This window comes from Canis aureus, chromosome 19 (genome assembly GCF_053574225.1).
Source record: "Canis aureus isolate CA01 chromosome 19, VMU_Caureus_v.1.0, whole genome shotgun sequence".
Taxonomy (NCBI): domain Eukaryota; kingdom Metazoa; phylum Chordata; class Mammalia; order Carnivora; family Canidae; genus Canis; species Canis aureus.
Window position 1 is genome coordinate 20,841,018 of NC_135629.1, and position 22,995 is coordinate 20,864,012.

General features: G+C 51.6%; 2 long non-coding RNA genes across 25 annotated transcripts in view; one reads left to right on the forward strand and one right to left on the reverse strand.

Annotated features, from left to right (window-relative positions):
* Nucleotides 1-22,995, forward strand: part of LOC144289734 (uncharacterized) — a 26,159-nt gene continuing 3,164 nt past the window's right edge. The window contains exons 1-9 of one of the 9 annotated variants that reach the window (XR_013357665.1): nt 1-514; nt 1,313-1,411; nt 1,514-1,564; nt 1,944-2,588; nt 3,387-3,571; nt 17,369-17,564; nt 19,595-19,755; nt 20,537-20,680; nt 20,960-22,370. This is a non-coding gene — a long non-coding RNA (uncharacterized LOC144289734). Of the gene's footprint in view, nt 515-1,239; nt 1,412-1,513; nt 1,565-1,943; nt 2,589-3,386; nt 3,572-17,368; nt 17,565-19,594; nt 19,756-20,536; nt 20,681-20,959; nt 22,371-22,995 lie in introns of all 9 variants that reach the window. The other 8 variants (XR_013357666.1, XR_013357667.1, XR_013357668.1 and 5 more) reach the window with 8 other exon arrangements.
* The window catches only part of LOC144289732 (uncharacterized), a 15,485-nt gene continuing 11,667 nt past the window's right edge, over nt 19,178-22,995 (reverse strand). For 2 of the 16 annotated variants that reach the window (XR_013357649.1, XR_013357654.1), the window contains exons 6-8: nt 22,016-22,614; nt 19,799-19,873; nt 19,178-19,722 (exon numbers count right to left, since the gene is read on the reverse strand). This is a non-coding gene — a long non-coding RNA (uncharacterized LOC144289732). The other 14 variants (XR_013357648.1, XR_013357650.1, XR_013357646.1 and 11 more) reach the window with 11 other exon arrangements.

Sequence of the window (22,995 nt, forward strand, 5' to 3'; positions counted from 1 at the left end):
TTTAACTGAATGACAATTCCCGTTTTCAGAGGCTTAAGGGAAATGACTTTAATGCTCATAAAATGGCAGACGTTCTGTCGCATGAATGAATGAATGTTTTTGGTGGTGAGGCTGACTCCCTCAGAAGCAGACTCTGAGGTAAAGGTTTGAGGGGAGCCCCAGAAACACTGGCAGAGGTGTAGGGAAATGAGATAGGGAAGGGAAAGCAGCCAAGAGAAGACACGGTAATGAGCAGGTTGTTGCCACGGGCAACTGGCCTCCGTGCCAGCGGGTCCCCTGGGAGACCGTGTGGAACACACCTCAGAATCGTCCCACTTGAGGTGCGAGGCAGCAGCATTTGATCCCTACCTCCCCACTGTCATTGCTTGAGGCTGCTCCTGGGGGGCATGACCTGCATATTCTTTGCGTGGCCAAGCTTGCTCCTGAGACCAGAGGTTCTCATGGACAGAGGGTCACAGGTGCTTGCCTGAGAAGCCTTTGGATGTCAGCAGACGTGAGGGCCCAGGGGACAGAGGTGAGGCAGCAGCTAACTCAATTGATTCAATTTCGGTCCCTTGATCCTGGATGCCCTTCAAGGCCAATATGATTCTCTGTATTGTCCGGTCCTCCTGTCCTCCCCTCTGAAGTCCCCATCTTTCCCAAAGAAAGATGGGTCCAGGGCACCTGGGTGGCTCAGTGGTTGAGCATCTACCTTCGGCCCAGGGCGTGATCCTGGGGTCCTGGGATCGAGTCCCACATCGGGCTCCCTGCATGGAGCCTGCTTCTCCCTCTGCCTGTGCCTCTGCGTCTCTCTCTCTGTGTCTCTCATGAATAAATAAAATCTTTTAAAAAAGAAAGAAAAAAGGTGGGTCCTTCATGAGGAATCCTGCCACAACTGGTGCCTTTTCCAGCTCTTTCTCCTCAGTGCTTCTAGAGTAGGACATCCTTCCCGAGGCTCTGAACAGTTGGGGCTGGCTGGAAAATTGGTGTGCTGGTCTGGGAGGAGCTAGTTTGCACAAGGACATTGAAAATGTGTTTTGGCTAAAGGGGCAAGGAGGAGGTTCCTTGTGTGGGTGTCTGGAGGCTGGGCATGAGGCCACTGGCTTTTGGCTTGCCTACCCTACCTTTCCCCAAAGGCTCAGAGTCCTTTGGAAGAAGGGGCTGCCTTGGGAACTGAGGTCACTGTTCTGGGTGAGATGAGGGGATACGCTGTCCGCTCAGTATAGGACGGGACCCCTGACATTCACCCTGGATTTGCAGTTAGGCTTGGGTTCTGATCCTGCCTGTGTCACTCTCTGGCTGTGACCTTGAACACATTACTGACTTCTCCAAGCGTCATCCTTCTGCATCTATGAAGGGGTCCAGTTGGGCTTACCTACCTCACAGGAGAAGGCTTGGAAAGGAGAAGCAGATTCTGGGGAGCGCATAGCCAGTAAGTGGTCCACCTGGGATGGGAATGCCTGTCTGGGTGACTCTGGGATTTGGGGTTCACCAGGAACACAATAAAAAGAAAGTCCTCCTTTATTCTGAATAGGAGGAAGAAAAAACTAAGCCGAGAAACTCATCTAGCGTGCACGTCAGAGCGGTATGTGAAGAGGGCAGGAGAACTCTCTAGTGGGACAGGCAGTGTGATTTGCTAGACCCTGTGCAAAATGGAAATACAGGGCCCCTTGTTTAAGAGTGACTGGGATTTCAAGGCAGGAACAGCGCTTATTAAACTGACCTTGGGGCCCTTCTAAGTGCTGACCCCATAAGACTGCTTGGGTGGCATGGCCTTGCAACTGGCCCCATTTCCCTGCTTCCAGCAGCTAGTGGGTACAGATAGGGCTCCCTCTGGTAGGATGGGTGAGGGGCAAGCTCCAGCATCAGGTGAGCTGGGTTCCAATCCAGGATTCCAGGCTTCCTAGAAAATGACCTCACACAACTTCTTAAAACCCTCTGAACCTCAGTTTGTTCCTCTGCAGAATGGGACCGGCTTCTTTCCTAGGAGCATCGTCAGGCAGAGACAAAACCATGCAGATAGAATGCTGAGCACAGTGCCTGGCGCAGAGACCCAGCAATACCGAGAGCTGGGGTAGTCCCTTCCCCCTTCCCCCTACCCCCACCCCCGCCCCAGGCACAGACCCAGGGGGCATGCCAGGTCCCAGTGGTCATTACTTGTGTCCTGCTCAGCCTGGGCTGGAATCGTGGAGGCTGCAGTCGCCTGCTCTGGCAGCCCTACCTCCCCTCCCCATCCCCCAGGCTTTTAATGAGTTTAGTATTTTCATCAAATCATTCTTCCTACAACACAGGGCTGGGGGAGGCTAAAAATAGCTCCCTGAGTCACATGATGGTTCCAAATGCGGAGGCTCCCAGCAAAGGTACAAGTGCGACTCCTTGTTTCCTAGGAAATGAGAGTCATTGTGATGCCTGACGCCGGGCCGCTGCCAAAGCCGGGGCTGCTTGCAAAGGCACATTGTTTCCTGTGACATCCCTGCGTGCCTGCGACAGCAGAAGGCAGGGGCACGGGGTGGGGGGTAGTAGAGCCCCAGAACTGGCTGAGCCCTGGCCTGGTGCCCTCAGACCGGAGCCAGAAGCTTCCCGTGCCTTCAGGAGTAGGAGCCCCCAAGGCAAGTGCTTCATCACACCTGGACCCCCCTTCCATGGGGAGCTGGCAGGGAATTGCTTTGCCAGCAGGAGAGCTGGGTTTTCTCTGCTACCTACATTCCCTGCCCCTCACTCCCCTGGTCAACAACTCGCAACTAAAGGTGTCTTATTGTTTGGTGGGGGCGGGGGACACCTAGCTGGTTCTGTCCCAAGAGCACGTTTTAAGTTCAAGCCACATGTTGGGTGTCAAGATTATTAAATAAATAAATCAACTTTTTAAAAGGGTATTTTATTGTTTGGTAAGGAAAGCAAATCTGTTGACAAACACTCCCCCGGGGAGCCTTGCCAGGCTCCTCCCTACCCTCTCCTCCCACTATCAATCCAAGATAACCCCTCGCCCCCTATCTCAGGCTCAAGTGCATCACGGGCACCTGGAGGGCTTGTGAACATATGGGATGCTGGGCCTCCACCCGGAGTTTCTCATCCAGTAGGTCTGGAGTCTGGCCCAACGATGTGCATTTCTCGTTCCCACATGATGCTGATGCTGTGCTCCACAGACTTTGAGAACCTTGTCCTAAATGCTGCGGTCCATGTTTTTCCCAGTCCCTCCTCCTCTTCCTATTCCTCTCTCACCACTTCGTAGCAACCCGAAAGCACATTTAGTCCCCAGTGCCCTGGCCCTGCACTCAACAAGACTTTCTGGCCTCTGGGCCTCGGCTTTGGGCCTCGCTGCCTGGAGCACCCTCCGTCCCCCTTCTCAATGGCTAACTGCTACAAAGTGCTTTAAGTATAAGTACTGAGAGCGACCGCTTCTTGAACAGGAACCATACATGCTTCCCTCTTCAAGATTCTACGGAGATAAACACTATTATCTTCATTTCACCCACCATTATTACCTCCATTCTACGGTGAGAAAAGTGACATTCAGATGGCCAGTCACAACCCTAAGTCACAGAGCTAGAAGACAGAGCTGGCATTCCTGGTGGCCTGAGTTTCAAGCCCACAGGTGAGTCACAGCTCCCATGACTCCCTCAGGAAGGCTTTTCTAGATCTTTCAGACTAGATAGATCTTGTACACCGCCTTGGAGACTTTGTACATGGGTGTCTTTGTCAATGTGCTGACAGCCTTGCAGAACAACTCCAGCTGTTGATGGGCCTGTCTTCTTGCTTAGACTATTTGTTGTTTAAAGACATGGGCTTTGTCCTATTCATCCCTAGTCATTGGAACAGGCTCTGGCATTAGTAAATGCTCAATAAACGCTCACCTCTTTGCTGAGTTACTGAATAACGGTTGCTAAAATGTTCGTTGAGTAGGTGAATAGGTGGTTGGTGCCTCAACGCTATTAAGTGAGTATGTAAATAGTGGGTGCTCATTGCTGAGTAAATAAATGAGATATTAAGTTCTCTACATATGTTGCTTGAATGAATGCATACATGAATAAATAGTAGTTGCTACTAAATGTTTGCTGGAGAAATGAATGAGTATAAGCGTCTGTTGCCTGGCTGGATGAGTAGATGGGTTGCCTGGTAGATGGATGGGATGGGTTGGGTTGGAGGTGGTTGGATGGTAGATTGGATCAATAGGTAGCTTGATATATAGATGGATGGATGGGTGAATAAATGAAAGGATGGGTGGGTAGATGGATAGGTTGGTGTAAGGATGGATGAATAGATGAAAAAAATGGGTGGGTGGGTTGGTGAGAAGATGGATATTTATCCAAACAAGTTGGTGGTTGGGTTGGATGGGAGGCAAGGGCCAGATTTTGGTATTTTTGGCATGGGGGCACTCTTTGTGTAATGCCACTTTTGCCAGATAGATGACAAAGAGTGAGTTATTCATGGAACACCAGGGCAGGTGAAGTTGCAGCCAGCAGGGCAGCCTGAGGGTCCTCTGGGCCATGACTTGGAAAGCCAAATGGATGATGCATCATGAATGTTGCAAGGGGGCTGTGGAACTAACTGTTTTAAATGTCAGGATGTCGCCCAGCTGTGAGATGGGGGCTTGACGTTTGTCATGTTCCCGAAGCACTCGTTTTAATGACTAATTATTTTCCCTCTTCTGACATGGCTCCTTGGGAGGGGAGCAGGGAGCTTGGCTGGAAGCCTCAGACTTGTGCTCCGAAACTGAATTCACTAATAAGCCAGAATGAATTAACCCCTACCTGCCAGGTGGGAAGCAGAAACTCGAAGGCCCCAGGCCCAGGCCCAGCCAGATGCTGCTCAGCTGGAAGTCCCTTCTGGGCTGGCTGGCAGCTTCGAAGAATCCAGAGCATCTAAGCCAAAACCCTGGTGGATGTCCAAAGATCTGGAAGAAATGCAGGTTGTTGGCTTCAAAGTTATTTGAGTTTGATCTAAATGAAATGATCAATGATTTGTTTTAAAAAAAACAACAACAGTACTTACTGGGGTGCTTGGCTGGCGCAGCCAGTGGGGTGTGTGACTTGTGATTTCAGCTCAGTCGTGATCTCAGGGTTGTGAGATGCAACCCGTTGTTGGGCTCAGCACTCAGCATGGAATCTGCTTGGGATTCTCTCTCCCTCTGCCCCTCCTGCTTGTGTGCTTCTCTCTCCCTAAAAATATATAAATAAATCTTTTTTAAAAAGCAGTACTTCCTATGTATGGGACATTGTAAAAATGCTTTACCTAATTATTTCATCCTTTGAGGCAGAGGTTTTTCTCATAACCTTCCCCATTTTACAGACGGGGAAACTGAGGGACAGTTTTCACAATGGTTTTAAAATGTGCCTGCAAGTTCTTTGCTCCCTTCAGGAGGCAGAGTCTAATTCCCTTCCCCTTAAATATAGGCTGGATTAGGACCTCGATTCTGAGGAGTGGAGTAGAATAGGGATGACCGTGTGACTTCTGAGACCAGATCACGATGCCGGAGCAGCTTCCTCCTGGCTCTGTCTCTTTTGAGATGTGCATCTTTGGAGCCTTAGACCTTCATTAAAGAAGTTGGGGAGCCTTAAAGCTCGTGTATTCTAGAGAGTGGCCGAACCGGAAGGTGAGCCAGGCAGGCTGGCTGAAGAGCCACAGCTCCAGCGGTGAGGAGCTCCTGCCCTGCTCCTGTCTTTCCTGTATAATCCACCCATGCACGAACTGGCAGGGCACTCATCCCAACCGTGTAGGTCTGCAGGAGGATTCAATTAGACACTTCTAGTAAAGCACAGGGTTCAGCGGTTAGAACGTAATAAATTCACTAATGGCAACCCTGTCCTTGTAGATACTTAGCTGTAACCTTGCCATTACCTTCAAATTGCTCTTGCGCGCACATCCCCACTCTAACATGTCTGCAGATGGATTTGGTGCTGCTACTCTGGGTCCAGAAAGCCACTGCTTCTCTCTCCCTGCCTCCACTCTACTTACCCGTGCCAGCCCACCACCTCCTGCCTGCCCCGCTGGAGCAGCCTTGCCACTGGTCTCCCTGCATCAGTCCTGGCCGCTTTGGCTTCTGCTCAGCGCCTTCGCCAGAGAGATCCTGATGAAACTTGGCACCTCACTTCTCTCGTCTGCCTAGGACCTTCTGAGAACAGCCCATCTCTCCCAGCATGGCAAACAAAGTGCTTTCGATGGCCTACAAGGTTCTATACAATTTCCCCATCAAACACCTCCTTGATTCGGTAAATCAAGTAAATTCACCATTTACTTAGTCCAGCCACGCGAGCTACCTGCGGTTCCTAGACCAAGCCGCGCTGGCGCATCCTGCCTCGAGGCTTTGCATTTGCTGTTCCCTCTGCCGGAATTGCTTTGCCTGCTGGTATCCACACGGTTCACTTCTTCACCTCTTTCAGGTCTTGGCTGAAATGTCGCTCTCTTACTGAGGCCTCTCCTTACCACCTATGTAAAATGACAAGTCCCCTTCGCTACCCTCCTTCCCCTTCTAGTTTTTCTCCATGGCACCTACCACCATCTTACACACGCATATCTTTTCTTACTCTTTTTTTTTTTTTTTTTTAACTATTACTCCCTCCACTAGGACATAGCACATAAGGACAGAGATTTTTGTCTGTTTTGGTCACTGCCCCTGGGGAGAGCCGCCTCGGGCTCATGGTTGGTGCTTAGTGCATCCTTGTCAAATGAATGAATGAATGGCTGTTGGCTGCCATCAGGGAGGCCAGGGAGGAAGTTACTGAGCTACTCGAGGTCAGGTCAGACTGTGCAGCAGAGGCTGAGATGGCTGGGCTATGCAGTCTGCGGGTGGCCCCTGGTGTTCTGGCCTGTGCAGGGAGCTCCCGACCCTGGAGATGCGGTGGGAGATATGCCTGTGGAGGAAGGGGAGATGGCATATTGGTACTCGATAAAGTGGGTGGCCAAGTGATGTCTAGATTAGTGGTGGATGTGAGGACAGGAGAGGAGGTGGGAAGTCCAGCATGAGAAAATCCTGGGAACTCCCAGGGAGCAAGTGAGAGTAGGTCCTTTGGGGGAGTGAACGGGGGGTGGGGGAACAGAGTCCTTTATTCTAATGCCCATGGGGGTCAGGCGGGAGCACCAGGGAGGCAAATAGAAGTGCCCACAACCCTGCTGGGTTCCATTGGCTTATTGCCATGTGGAAAGACAGGCCTGGGCTTGTAAGAGCTTCTAGTTTGTTGAAGGGAGCCAGAAATCTGGGTTTTTTATGTGAAATTTCTTGATTTTTGAGGCTGTTTATTTCAACTATGCTAAAGGGTTGTATGGACCCAATAATCCCCATCTGTGAGCCTGACTCAGCCCATGGCAATCTGTTGACAACCTCTGGGGTATGATAGTGAGGGGAAGGTCTAGGGGCAGAACCTGGGGAGAATGGGTCCCAGGGGGTGCTCTCTGGCCAAAGGCACAGAAGGTAGGAGTTCTAAGCAGGCAGTGTGTTGGGAGCACTGAACATCATTGAGAGGACCACGGCGTGAGACTGGAAACTTGATCTTCAGGGGATTGCATGGGGGTTTTAACAGAGTAGGTTTGTGTAATGATACAGGCAGAAGTCAGTTTTCTCTGGGTGTGGAGCTGTCCTTTCTGTTCCAAAAGGTGTCCATTTTCCTTATGTGCAACGATGAAGGGGAGACAGATGGAAATTTCTTTGTTTCAGGCCAGGGCTGCAGGGACAAATGAGCCAGTGGGAGGGAGTCCAGGTCCCCCAGACCCTGGGAGGGAGACTGCACTGCTGACCTCCGGCTGAGGCCTCCTGGGGGGTTACCTATGGGGACATTGTGACATTCCTGTTGATATCCAGAACAAAATAGTGAGGTTGACTGCTCCCACCCCCACCTCTTGTACCGAATGCTCACCCGCACACCTCAGTCCCTGAACCTGCATGTGGCTGTCAAAGCCTGCAACAGCACCACCCAGCAAAACTTCCCATGTCATTGCCAGCACTCTCCACCTGGGCCGCTCAAGATGGAAACCACCAGCCACCTGTGGCTACTGCACAGGTGATGTGTGTTTAGTGTGCCTCAGCAGCTGGATCTTTGATTTAAAGTAATTTCAGTTTAAGTAGCCTTATGGGGCCATTGGCTGCCATAGTGGACGTGCAAGTCTAGAGATTTGGAAGAAACCATCGTGATTATAGAGACAATACTCCTCCCTGCCTCCTTGCTTATTCTTCTCCAAAAGCAGGGAATGCCAACGGGGAACTGAGTTTCCTGGTGGGCATGGGTGTGATTGCCTCCTCTCAAGGCCTGGATGGCCAGTGGAGGCCTGGCCTACGTCCTCAGAGCCTGTGTGGCAGTCTTGGCTCTTCTCCAGGCCTCATGGGCATCTCTGACACTCGGGTCTTATCAGGCCAAGCAGACAGCAGAACATGAGGCCAGGGCTCAGTGGGCTGGAGCAACCCACGTGGGTTCTGGGCCTGCCTCTCATGCTTCAGCTCAGTTACCGCCCAAGGCCTCCGCCTGCCTGGGCATTCAGCCCAGCTCATAATAAAAGGGCCACTTTTAGTTTCCTTCCCTGATCGCTCATGGGAGTTTGTCTCCCAAAGGGACTTTGTGGGGCAGGAGGGTGTATGGCAGAGGGGAAGGAGGGTGACTCTGGTTTGGCAGGATCCAAACATTCCCGAGTTTCTACAAAATTTGCATCTAATAAGGTCTCAAGCCCCTCACAATGGTTATTTTAAAATTTGTCTTCTGGTATTCTAGTTTTAAAAAAAGAACTTTGCACATAGTATATAAACGTATCCCCTTTGTAAAAGATTAAAATAATTCAGAAGTTCTTCCCTATACATAGAATTAACTATGGCCTTCCTCCCAGTCTTCCTTCCATTTACACACACACACACACACACACACATGCACACCAGTGGGATGTTCTTTCCCTCAGAGGAATCCTACTGTACACAATCACTTGTTCTATGACTTGGGGTATCTTCCCATATCTGTTCATGGAGGTAAGCCCCATTCCTTGTTGACTGCCACATAGTATCCATCTGCTTATGTGTAGTGTGGTTTAGGTAATCCCTCCCTATTGATGAATATTTTGGTTTTTAGAGGCTTCATTTTTTTTTAAAGATTTTATTTATTTATGAGAGACACACAGAGAGAGGCAGAGACACAGGCAGAGGGAGAAGCAGGCTCCATGCAGGGACCCTGATGCAGGACTCAAGCCCAGGACCCCAGGATCACACCCTGAGCCCAAGGCAGATGCTCAACCACTAAGCCACTCAGGTGCTCCTCCTTGAGGTCTCAATAGCATCACTATGTTGCAGTGGACATTCTTGCCCGTAAGCATTAGCACACACACACACACACACACACACACGTGACAGGGAGTGGGGTAGACTGGATTATGGTTCAGCAAGCATTCCCTCCTCCCCTACTCCTAACTTCATGGTGGGGAGTATGTCTCCGTCCCGTGGTCAGGCTTGGCCACAGGGCTTGCTCTGCCCAATGAGATGGGGGTGGGAGCAATGATGGCCAGGTCTGAGCTTAGGCCTTAAGAGGCCTTGAATGTTTTCTGTTTGTCCCTCTTGTGCTTCTGCCGGGAGAACCTCATTCCCTGGGGAGCTGCTGGCAGGGGGAGGAGGATGGGAGACACAGCTTGGAGCCCGGCCCAGCCCTGCCCTGCCCTGCCCAGCCTGGCTCAGCCCAACCCACCCCTCCCTGGCTGCACTGCAGACAAGTAAGCCAGAAAATAAATGTTTGTTGTTTTGCGCAGCTGAAATTTCAAGGTTGTTACACAGGAAAAGTTGCCTGACATGGGGGCGAAAACTGGGAGAGCTTTTAGCATCTATCAAAATGTTTAATGAAACGCCCTTTGACCCAGTGTTCTACTTCCAGGTGTCTAGCCTACCGAAACACTCCATATCGAGACACAAGAACAATGATATTTAGAGCAACTCCCGCTTTGTAAGGGAGGGTGTCCTCCCTGTCCCGTTTGATGGATGGGGCTGTCCAGGCATTGAGCTGTGAAATCACTTAGTGGCTCTTCCAGGGTGCCCGGGAGGGAGGGGGGGTGGGGGAGAACCGGGAAGCCTCTGTGCTGGGCCTCCCCTCCACGCAGAGAGGCAGCCCCCGGGGTCAGCAGCCCGCACAGCTGCACGTGTGTGGGCACCACCTGGCCCGGCTGCAGCCACAGGTCACAGGCTTGAGAGCCTGACAGTTTTATCATCTTGGGAGCCTTTCCCGAGCTGGACCTGCAAAACCCCCCTCACCCTTCCCCCGCCCCCAGCAGTTCCAATTCCTAGAGGGCTATGGGGGGTGCAAGATTGGCTGGCAATACTCCTAAGATAGAATGCCTGGGGAAACAAGAATTTGTCCTGGGGTTGATGTTGACCGTTTACCATTCACCCCCAGACAGTCAATCCCTTTTCCCGAAGAGCTGCATTTCTCAGATGCTTTTGTCCCTGGTCCTCCAGGGGCCCCTTGGACGGGATCTCGGGAGAGCTCCCTGGGTACCAGGATGCTCAGGGCCGCGGCAAGGGGCTTGCCTCCTGGGCGCCTGCCTCCTTCCTCGGCCACTGGCAAAAGGCCGAGGGGAGGAAAAGTCACTCCGACACAAGGACCTGCGGACACCTCTGCAGAGAAATTCGTCTTTTGTTGGGGGAAGCCCAGATGGAATCTCGGAGCTGGGAAATAGACCTGTTTGCCTGCTGTCCCCACTCGCCTCTCGGGTCATCTGTCACTGTTAACTCAGTGCTGATAATTCTGTCGAGTTGGAGCACTCGCCCGGCTTGGCAGCGAATTGAGTTGAGAAGGAGTTTTTCCCCAGCAGAAATGTGCTGTGTCCATGGTTATCTGTGCGAGATGCTGTTGTGGGAACGTGGAGGCTGTATCTAGGGGGTTGGGGCCATCAGGGGCTTTGTGCCCAGCTGAGATTATAGGCCTCAGCCTGCAGGGCCCGCCAACCCACGGGGGAGAGATGAACCAAGAAAATTGTGCTCATCAACCATCCCTGGGTGTCCGTTAGCCCATCCAGAGGGAGCTGCTCCATCTCTCCATAGAAGGCAATGGGGGGGGGGGGTGCTCAGTCCTCTTTAGATGGCTGCATACTATTCCCCTGTGTACCTGTGGTATGGCAGCAGGGATGCTGGAGTAGATGACTGTTGGTCGAATCACCGTGAGCACAGGGCTGACTGTCCACAAGCTGGTTTGTGGTTTAGGAGGTGCCGGGTACGAGGTCCTGCTCGACTGGTACACCAGCATTCACCTCAAGGTCAGGCATGGGGAGGGGGAGTAGCTCCTTTCATCCTAGGAGGTAGGTCCCATTATCACTAATTTACAACTTTTGCTCATTTGTAAATTGGTGATAATGGGACCTACCTCCTCAAATTGAGGCATAGAGAAGTTAGGAGTCTTGACAAAGATCACACAGCTACTAAGTGGCAGAGCTGGGATGCAAACCCAGGCCTGACTGACCCCAAAGGCCACCATTCCTGTAACTACCTCTGCCGACCCCCAACCACCTGTCAGATGTACTTGGGAAGTTTGCTGAAGTCCTGCTGCTGATGGGGAAGCTGAGAGAACACAACTGTTCTTTAGTCCCTAAATCGCTTGGGGTCCCAGGTATGACAATAACCCTTGCTGTCCACACTTGACCACTTTACGTGGCCAGGGTGGGTTTCTGGTTTTGGGCAGCAGTCAATCCAAAGCCCCTGACTTTTAGTTTGCATCCTTTTTCCTTAAAATAAGCAGATAATTGAAGCTGAAGCAAGACGCTCAGCTTGACCTGCATAATCCAGTTGCCTCCTAACTGGACTTGCTCTGCCCAAGGGAAGCCTTTGCCCTTCTGTCACCTGCTTGGAGGTGGTCCCTGTCAAAGCCAGAACCCTGGACACCAGCAGCAGCTCTTACTCCACTATAGTCAGAGACCGCAGGCCTGGTGGGAAGCTACCCTTCTTGGTCATGGGACACTCGTGGGGGTGCAAATGTTGCCAGCTGAGTTTTCATTGGCCCCAACCTCCTGTAAGCAACCTGGAGCACAGGAGGGCCAGGCTGGGGTGGTCCTTCTGCCTGGCAGCTCCTGGCAGACGTGCTGCATGGGGCTCCAGCACACTTGCTCTTCTGCATTCAGCACGCCCAGGCTGGGCCAACACTAATATTTACTTTTGCAGGCAAGGCTGTGGCTCTGGGCTGTTTCCCGTCCCCGTGGTTCCCCTGGGCCCAGGGGATGGATTTGCAGGGTGGGGTGTTGGGACACAGCTTGTGTGGGCTGAGCGGGAGCCATGGGAGATGTCAGGCAGGGAATTAGATCCAAGGCCCCAGATCGCAAAAATAACTGTAATGGTAACAATAACAATTATTTATAAAGTACTTGCCATATGCCAGATGCTGGGATAAGTCTCTCCTATGTATTTTGGTTTCCATCTCACCCCACTGCTCTAAGGCAGGTGTATTAGAGTTTTACGGGCTAGAAACCAGAAGCAGTGGACAGTAAGGAGCTGGTCCTGGTTCACACAGGTACTAAATGAAGGACCTCGGTGGCCAGCTGAGCCAATGAGCCTTGGGAATTCTAAAATCAAAGGCCTCCACGGGGTGGGCAGTTTAATGCAATGAGCGAAGCCTGGGAAGCTTAGGGCAACAGTGAGAGGTGGGGCCTAGAACACACTGGAGAGGAGAGCCCAGTGACACGGTCAGTTGTAGCCACTTGTTGCCACCAGGACAGGTGGCCCCAGTGGCCCCGGCTTGTCTGATTTTCAAGAGGAAATCTTAGCATGTTTGTTTCTGTAATCAGGGAAAATACATATTTAAATATCTACAGGTTTTTGTTTGAAGTTTTCCAGTTTCTAAATGTTGGCAACACATTTCTTAAAAAAAAAAAAAAAAAAGAGAGAGAGAGAGACCATACGAGGAGCCAAGTCAAACATGGCTTGGGGTGATAACTCTGCTCTCACTGCAAAGCCCTGCTTGTTCACCCCTGCACTCTGCTTCCTCCACACATGAGGTAAGAGGGAGACGGGCTCAGAGGCCCCCAGTCTGGACCATCACCTCTGAGCCACTCTGGGGGTGCATGCCTGGGGACATGGCCACCCTTGGGTCCAGACCCTCGGAGGGCCGAGCTCTGGCTCACCTCCATCTGTCTGGGAGCCATGAAGAGGAGGGCCTCCTGGCCAAGGGGACATGCCTGCCCAGAGCTCACAGCCCTGCTCCTTGAGGGGCCTCTGAGGACCCCAGAATGCCCTGCCCCCAGGGCCTTAAGCCCACTTGGAGGACCAGTGTATCCATTCCCCACTGCTGTAAAAGAAACCACGTCAACGTCATGGTGGGAAGCAACGATCCTGTGGGTACTACAGTCGCCCATGGCTCGCAGGCTGGGTCAGTGCAGCGGCTCTCTCGGGTCTCCTGACACCCGGTCAGAGGGCAGCCTGCTGGAGCCCCGGGCGCGTCACCCGCATGTCTGCAGGCCTCTGACCGTCGGCTGAGGCCTCAGCTGGGGCTGCCGCACAGGACACCTGCACACAGCCTCACCTTACCGTGAGGTGACGGGTTCTGGGGGTGGGCTCCCCATGACGGAAACTGAACGGAGGCTGAATGGCCTACGTGACCCAGCCTTAGAGTCACATCTGCCATTATTTGCTGGTGGCAGAGGAAACAACAGGCCGCCCAGGTGGAGGGGAGGGACGTGAACTCTCCCCCAGGTGGCAGTGGGGCCAGATTACGCGGTAAGAGGGGCCTATGGAGGGAGAGATGTTTCCATGGCCACTCTGGGGAATATTTTCCGTGCTAGCCAGCTCGTTTCCCTTCCCTGCGGTCCCCCTGAGGACAGAGCTGCGGGGCAGGAGGCAGAGGGGGCGCTGCAGGATGGCAGTGACGGCCCGGGGGACAGCCGGCTGCGCACACGCCGGCACACCAGGCCCTCTGACCCGGGCAGCGTCGAGGGCAGGCTGCGTGAGGGTAGGGCAGGCCCTCGGCGTTTGCTTTGAGGCGTTCCCCACCGAGAGCCACATATGGACCAAGCAGAGGTCAGCTCCTAGGGGGCCGGCGTGACGGCCACCACTGAGCAGGAAGGGCCACAGGGAGGAGAAGAGAGACGGAGATAAATGACTCGCTGTGTGTCCCTCAGCCTCCTGGAGAACACATCTTGACTGAGGTGTGGAAAGGAGGGTTTAGCACTTGCCCGGTGCTGTGAAGGATACCACAGGAACTTTCCTTGGGGGACGGGACAGATACACACAAGCCAGCCATCAAATGATGAAAGTTGCAGGGGAAATTTGGGTCAAATGGAAAGGCTTTGGGTAGCCCGGGTGGCTCAGCGGTTTAGCACTGCCTTTGGCCCAGGGTGTGATCCTGGAGACCCGGGATCCAGTCCCACGCTGGACTCCCTGCATGGAGCCTGCTTCTCCCTCTGCCTGTGTCTCTGCCTCTCTCTCTGTGTGTCTCTCATGAATAAATAAATAACATATTTTTGTTTAAAAATGGGAAGGCTTTATAGAAGGGAGAAGTTAGAACACAGTCTCCATCCCGCCTGCAAGTCCAAACTGCCTGGGTGAGCTTGCAGAAATACCAATGCCTGGTGCCCACTCAGCTCCATGCTGATGCAGGGCATCCCTTGGTGGCCAGTGTGCGGGGCTTTACAAAGTCTCCCCAGTGATTCTACTATGCAGCCAAGTTTGAGGTCCACTGAGCCAAAGGCAAAGGAACTCCCAGGTCTTACTGCAAGAATGGCCTCAATGCACAGGGAGGCCAAGGAAGCAGGCCAGGTGGACAAAACAGCTGGAGCACAAGAGGGGGGTGCATTGCAGCAGCAGGGAGCAGTGTAACATAAGGTCAGACACTCTAAGATGTGAGTATTGGTAATAGAAAGAGTAAATGTTGTCAGGCACGTACATCTCTTAGGATAGAGCCATGCTGGGAAGTAGAGCTTTCCAAAGGCAGCAGTATCAAAGCAGTTCTTTGTCCGCCTCCCCCTGCAGACTGTAGGCTCCCTGAGGGCAGAGGCCAGGTCTGGCTTCCCCTGGAACCCCATGTGCAGCATGATGCTCCACATGATATGGTCCTGGGAGTGTTGGGGTAAACGTGAATAATTCTGGGCCTACTCTAGAGCCAACCAGACTCAGGTGTGGTAGAGATTGTTTGATGGTCACCTCCATAGGAGCCTCTTCTCTCTCCTTTCAGCAGAAACCCAGCGTTAATGGGAGCAGAATTTCCAGACTCTTGCAGCCCTGGGAAGCCATGGGATGCAGTCTCACCAGCCACGCTGTCTCAGGCTGGGTTCCCCGAAGCACAGTCTTTGAGATAAAGGGCTAAGAGCCAGTTTATGTGGAAGGTGATTCCAGGAAGGGTGTGTATGGAAGTGCGGAAATGAGACAAGGGAGAAGCCAAACGTGGAGTGGGTAAGGGAGAGGTTATTGCTAGTGACAATGGGGTTCCATCCCACTGGTGGCCTCTAGGAAGAACAGCCCCAGCTGTTTCCACCAAGGGAAAGAATGCTTGGGTATCTGTCCATTGTTGATCGAGGCCACCCCTGGGCACCATTAACTCTGACACTTCTAGCCTGCTCTGTGTGTTGATCTGAGTAAGCTTCTGGGGCCAAAGGAAGGTGTCTATAGAAGGAGATTCTATGGTGACTGGGTGATGGCTGTCAAGGGGATATGGGAGGGGCAGGGACAGAAAGCATCAGTTGTGGCAAAGGACTTCCAGAATAGCCTCACAGAAGAAAGGTTGACTCAGCTGGTAGGAACCCTTTTGTTCATGACCTTCTCACTTTCCTCTTGTTTAGAATATAGATTTAATGGCTGGAACTGTGGCAGCCATCTCATGTCCAGGTGGCAAAGGCCAACAGAACCATCAAGATTTCATTCTGTTCTGACATGTTTTAGTTAAAACAATTTCCTACTAGACATTGTTATCTAAGAAAAACCAACCTAGGGATGCCTGGAAGGCTCAGTGGTTGAGCGTCTGCTTTCGGCTCAGGGTGTGATCCCGAGGTCCTGGGACCCAGTCCTGCATCGGACTCCCCACAGGAAGCCTTTTACTCCCTCTGCCTATGTCTCTGCCTCTCTCTCTCTCTCTCTGTCTCTCATGAATAAAAACAATCTTTTAAAAAGACCCAAAAAAACAAAACAAAAAAACTCCCAATCTCTTTATAGTTTAAAGCAACCATTAATACTTGGATTTCATGTTACTTGCAGCCTAACTCAATCTCACTTCAATAAATCATAAAAATTGAAGAATGAATAAATTGAATTCTGGGCAGAAGGTGGGGGCGGGGCGGAGAGCACTTTTGCTTACAGAGATATCCAGCAGGTTTGACTGAATTCTCAGACGGTAAGCTCCTGAGGGCTACATGATGATTATTTGTGCTTATTATTTCATCCTCAGCTTGTACAGAGGAGACTTGCAATAATTATTTCCTGAATAAGTAAATGGCCAGTGATCCTGAGGGAGGTGAGAGAGTTGAGGATGCTCTAGACCGATTTGAGTTTATGTTTGTGGAGCGTCTTTTCATCTATCAGATTGTGTTTCTCTGTAGCTAGGGAGGTGGGATGAAGCAGGAAAGAGAAGAAACAGCAAATGAGCTAGGATTCAAGTATTAAAAATTGAGTAGGCTAAACTCCCTCTCTCTGAACCTTAGTTTCCTTATTTGGAAAATGGGGATAATAACCATAGCAAACTGAAATTTGTTGTAAGGACTAAATGAGATAATGTATGACCAGGGATTAGCAGCGTTCCTCGCTAGAACTGGGTAGGTTCTCAATAAAAATGTAGTATATTGGGGCACCTGGGTGGATCAATGGTTGAGCATCTGAGTTGGCTTAGGGTGTGATCCCGGGGTCTTGGGATCGAGTCCTGCATCGAGCTTCTCCCTCTATTTATGTCTCTGCCTCTCTCTATGTGTCTCTCATAAACAAACAAACAAACATTTAAAAAAAAGAGTACTATATTATTGTTGTTTTTGTACCTGTACCGGGCCCTGTGGGAAGTAAATAAGACATGGTCCTTGTCCCCAGAGAGCTGATGATCTGATAGGAGGGACTTGCCGTATAATGAGAAAGGACAAAGACGATTCTTCTCATTTTATGGCTGGGGTCATAGACTCTGATGGGGTCATAACATGCACCCAGGATCAGCTGATGGGTTTGTGCTGGGATCTCAGCCAGCAGCCGCAGGAACTCCCGAGGAACGCTAGAAGCATTGAGAACTTCGGGAAAAACTCTGTGATTTGGTCTTGTACTCAGAGCCAGGGGTAGACAAGGGTCCCAGTGGACTCTGTGGTGGCAGCTCTGGGCTCCTTCTCACCTTACCCCGTTCCTTCAGAAACCTCCTCCACAGGCCCATCCCAGCTCTGAACTTGAAAATGCATTCATTGGAAGGAGCTGATTTGACCAAAAGAGGTGCCATTTGGCAGAGCAATGGGTGAAAACATTTTCAAAATGAGGATGATGCACGTTATTTTCCAGATTCGTCCCTGAGCAAACTGCTTCTCGGGACCATCTTGGCACTGCTGACTGCAGAGTTATTCTCCCTGAGATTGGAGACTATGGTGAACATGGTGGCCGGGCCTGCTCTCTGAGGGGAGAAGTGAAGAAGTCCCCCTTGGCATGTGGCCGGGAGCCCTCCCCAACTGGGCAAGCATGTTTGCAAACTACTTTCATGGTACTTTTTTTTTTTTTAAGATTTTATTTATTTATTCATGAGAGACACAGAGAGAGAGAGGTGGGGGGAGGGCAGAGACACAGGCAGAGGAGAAGCAGGCTCCATGCAGGGAGCCGGACCTGGGACTCCATCCCGGGACTCCAGGATCACACCCTGGGCCGAAGGCGGTGCTAAACTGCTGAGCCCTCGGGGCTGCCCTACTTCATGGTATTTGATGGCGTTATGGAGATGCATTGGGTAAATCATGCTCCTGTTCAAAAGAAGCTCAGGTTCAAAGCCGATCTAACCTCCCCATCAGTCCTGACCGCGACTACCACCCCATCTCACAGATACAGCGACTCTCCAAAGGGTGGAGGATGGTCGCCCTCAGAGGGAGAAGGTCAGGAGCATGGGGCTGAGAAGGCTTGCTTAGTCTCAGCATTGAGACATTGGTATCAAAGCAGGCGATATTGGGCTTTGGGCTTTATCCAGCACCCTCTTTGATAGTTGGATGTCTTAGGGCACAAAGCAGGAGTACGACTCCTTCCTCCGGCATCTTGTCACCCAAGAGATGGTTCTGCTAGGGTGACATATGCCCACAGGCATAGCTCTACTTCTTGTGAAACAAATAAACAAAAATCATCATCATAAGCCTTGACATAACCGTGTGAGAACAGGTGGTAGGACATGATATGTTCTCTGCTCCCTGTGTTTCCACCTTGCTCTCTCCTCCATTCCGCCAGCTTTGAGCTTTGTACTCCTTGCCTCCGGGACAGGATGACTCAGCAGGAGCTCTGAGAGAAAAGAGTGTCAGCTCTTGGCTTTGGAGTTTCAAAAGCCTAGGCCCCTGTGCATGACAGAGACTGAGGGCATAAATAATACATGTAGGAGGAGAGCTGGGGAAGACGGAAGCTTCTGGACCTGGAGATGGAAGGACTCTAGGGCTAGGGGGAGGGAGAGAGGTGGAGGTGCTGTAAGAAAAGAGTCCCCTGTGAAGGGAGACTGGGGATGCCCAGTGGGGCTCCATCAGCACCTCCATATGCTGCAGTCTCTTCTTGTGGCCCCCGACACAGGAGCTACAGACGTTGTCCTCCCTGTGGGCGGCTACTGAGGTCCATTTTGGGGTGCTCAGCGTACCGGCCCAGAAGGGCACCTGCCACAGTGTCTGTCCTAAGACCTTGAGTTCTATCATCCCATGTGCATGCTCCCATTTTAACGTGCCAGGACACGCATAAACTGTAGGGGTGGGTTGGGACCTGGACCCCTCCTGGGGTAATAGTGATGGAAGGCACAGAGCCCTCTCATGACTCCCATTCCCCTGAACCCCTCCAAGAGGTCCTCGCTGAGATAGGGCAGGGTGAACCACGAGGCTCTTAGCTCCCCACATGCTGAGGGTCGGGTAAGAAGGGCCGGGCGTTCATGCGCATCCCTTAGGATCAGCTCTAATTCCATCTTTTCTGTCCCTCTTTGGAAAACTTAACGGGTGCAAATGTGAACAAGAGGCCTGCTCTTCCTTCCTCCCCTGCAGAAGCTCTGGGGACGCGGTCTGTTTCCTCAGCTCTGCTCACTGCCCCTGGGGACACTGCTCCTCAGCCCCGAGGCCCCGGGGGTGGAGTCTCCCAACTGCCCCCTGCCTGGCCCGCTCCCCATCCCCCCCACACGTCCACAGGCCTTTCATTTAAAAGAGTTCACTGCTGCAGGAAACAGATGGGAGTAACAAACATAATAAACAGTGAGAATTTCAAAGGTTCCGGAAACTTCGAGTCATGGTCTCAGGACTGCAGTTAAAGACTTCCTTCTGAGATGGGTTCTGAAAGCGATTGCAGCCACTGTTTATTTGAGCTGCTGGGATGGCCACGCAGGTACGGGCGGTGCTGGGTGAGCATCGTCAGCCCCCGGGTGGGTCTGTAACCCTCGCGGGGCCCTGCGGACCGAGGGTGCTGCTACTGCCGGTTTACAGATGCGAAAATGGAGTTGAGAGAGCAGGATGGGGCCTCGTGACTTATGGGGCCCAGTGCAGAATGAAAATACAGTGCCCTTGTTCTGAACAGATGAAGCATTTCACCACGGCCACAGCAGAGCTTCCACCCAAGGGGGGGCCCGTCTGGGCACAGGGCGCGTGTGACAGCACAGGACACGGGCCCCGTCAGGAGGACACAGCTTGTCCAAGGACCTCGACCTAGGGAGAGGCAAACCCACGTTTCGGCACAAGGTCTCGAACAGTCTTCAACTGAATTTGGTTGTCTTGTGTTTACCTGTAGGCGCCCGGACTCCCTCCTTCCCACTGACCACGGCTGATGAAATCTTGGCTGTGACCGGAATTTCTATGACTTAACAAAGAATAGTAGAAAGCAGGGCATGACTTTAAGACGCCAACACGACACAAATCCTGATGTTGTTTCAAGAAGCCCTTTGGCTTTTGCCACAATGGGAGCTGAAAGACGATTGGGCACTGCCCATCCCCTAGCCTTCTCCATTCAATTAACTTGACATGTAAACATTTTTGAGACAGATGATTCTCATTTTCAATGCAGTTTGAAAGTCCCTAGGGGCAGGAAGACTACTCAGGCTTACTTAGCTTCAGAAGTGGTGTCTTCACTCCAATTTATGTGGACTTCAAGGGACCGCAGTGGGCTCAGCCCAGCTGAGCAAGCTGCCTCCCCAGTGGGACATGGAGAATATAGGGTTTTCCATATACATTTGATGCAGTAGCTTAAAACATGTTTATATGAGTATATATTTGTATTTTATTCTTTTATCATAGTTGTTCTCGGGGGAGGGAGTCACTTTCCCCCAACCAGGGGACATTTGGCAGTGTCTGGGGACATTTTTGTGGTCTTGGCTGGGTGTGGGGAGCCGCTCAACATCCTGTAATGCACGGGACAGCACCCCCCCCCCCCAGAGCAAAGAACTATCCAGCCTCAAATATCAGTAGTGCTGAGGCTGAGAAGTCCTGACTGACCATTAATTATCATTCATTTTGGCTTTTTTAGGGATTGAAATAAACCTTTAGCACTGGAACCCCACCTAGGAAACGTCTACCTCTAGGAAATGAAGTTTTGAGAGATGCCGACTGAATTTGTGATCACTGAATAAGAGCCAACTGGGCATCAAATCAGGGGTTAGGTGAACCTCAGGTGGGCCTCAAAACCACCCCAAGAAGTCTGCTTTGTTACCTTCATTTTGCTGGTGGGGAACCCGAAGCTTAGCGAGGTAATTAGGGAAGGGTTTCCTGGATGTGGGATCATCCAAAGATGCCTTAGCAGAGCCAGGCACAATCATGGGGTCTCTTTGGCCCTAAGAGGCCTCACACCTGCTCTGGTTATCCCAGCTGGGGGCCACCCAGCTCTCTGCCTCTGGCTCAGTGGCTCCTAGTTTCCTTGCCTTACACCCACCCCCATCTCTGTTTCTTGCAGGCATTGAATTCGTAACACCTGGACTTTGAGGGACCCAATCTCCTAGGAGCTTGGGATAAACTCACTCCACGCTCAGAGTCTAAAGGAAGGGACAAGTAAACCAGGTAGTAAGTCCCCTGGGACACAGTAATGGATTTGAGAGAGTCCCATGACCTAATCAGAGCCAGTGAGAAGCTATGAGAGGCTTGCTGTCCATTGCTACCCCAGGAGACTGAGGGGCTGCCAGATAAAATAGGGGGAGCCTGGTTAAATTAGAATTTCAGATAAACAATGCATTAAAAAAATTGTAAGGCATAAGTATGTCTCACTAAATATTTGGTGGTATTTAACTTATACTTAAAAATTTAGTGGGGCATACTTACACTATAAAGGTATTTCTTGTTTATCTTAAATTCAAATTAAACTGACATCCTGTGTTTCTGTTTGCTAAATCTGGCAATCCATCAGAGGAAGTTAAGAGGACAGATGGCTCCTGGTGACATCATCTGAGCCCTGAATCAACTGTACCTGAAGCCAAACTACCCATGCACTTGTAGCTGAAGGACTGCTAAGGAATATTCAGGACTTTCTCAAAATCTTGGCCTTAGGAAGCTTGGAAAGAGAGCCTCTTAGGGGTGTCCTACACCTGCTCCTTCTCAGTGCTCAGTGTCCAGGGATGATAAGGCTTGTTGAACAACAGGCACTGCACCTCACTCCCTTTACAGTTTTGAGCATCCACTGTGTGCCAGATGCTGTACTGGAGCTCCAACTTCAGTTACTTCTCCCCACCCTTCATATGTGTTTGAGTTAGGTTCTATCACACCCATTTCCCAGATGAGAAAACAGAGGTCTGGAAAGGTGACATCCTTTACTTTAGAGCACAGGCTGAAAAAGTGAGAAACGGAGACCATGGAACAGGCTCTCTCATTCCCGCAGAGCCAAGGCCCTTCCTTTCCAGTTTACTGTCTCCCGGCCCCCACACCCTGCCTGCCAGTCAGCCCCTTGGAAGAACCCCAGTGTCATCCATGACCTTGGCTTCCTCTCTCAGCCCCCAAAAGACCCCCATTAGCTACCCACCTCCTGCTTGAAACAAGCCGCTGAACATCTGGAAGCCCTAGGAGGCCGTTTCTTTGACAACCTTTCAGGGCTCATGGAAATTCTTGCCTCAACTGCTGTGACGCGAGCAGCCCAGGTACACAGGCCCCTGGAGGCCAGACGGCTGGCAACATCTGCTTCCAATTACCCCAGGGAGGGACCTCACCGCCAGCCGCTGGTAACAGGAGCCCCTGGCCTCTGATTTATGGCCCATTTGGAATGAAGCCTCAGGAGCAATTACTTGCTGGATGGAGCCAGGCGAGGGGCGAGAGCTTTGCAGAGCAGAAAGCAGATCTGACTTGCTGGGCTCCCTCCCCAGGCAGAGAAGAATCATCTAGTGAGTACTATCTTATTTATTTAAATTACCAAACTTTTATGGACCTGCCTATGTGCCAGGCGCCCATCTCAGAGCTTCATGAATATTCACTCCATGAACTCCAGTGAGGGAGGTGCTATTATCATCCCATTTTACGGGTGAGAAACAGAGGACACAGATGACATAACTGGCAGTAGTAGGCAGCTGGGACCATGGGCTCAGCTGGAATCCAGACACCAGGATCCATGGTGAACATCAGGCTGCTCTGCAAAGGAATGATCTTTCAAACATGAAAACAGGACCACCAGGGACACCTGGGTGGCTCAGTGGTTGAGTGTCTGCCTTCGGCTCAGGGTGTGATCCTGGGGTCCTGGGATCCTCCCCTGCAGGGAGCCTGCTTCTGCCTCTGCCTGTGTCTCTGCTTCTCTCTCTGTGTCTGTCCTAAATACATAAATCTTAAAAAAAAAAAAAAAAAAAAAAAAAGAAAACAGGGACCGCCAGATTTGCCACCCAAACCCCCAGTGGCTTCCAAACACAGAATGAAACCCAGAGCTCTGAATCTGTGAGGACCTCCCTGCCCTGCCTGGTTCTCTCTTCCCGCTCACCCTGCTCCAGCCACCTGCCCCTTCTCTCTTCTTCTGGTTGC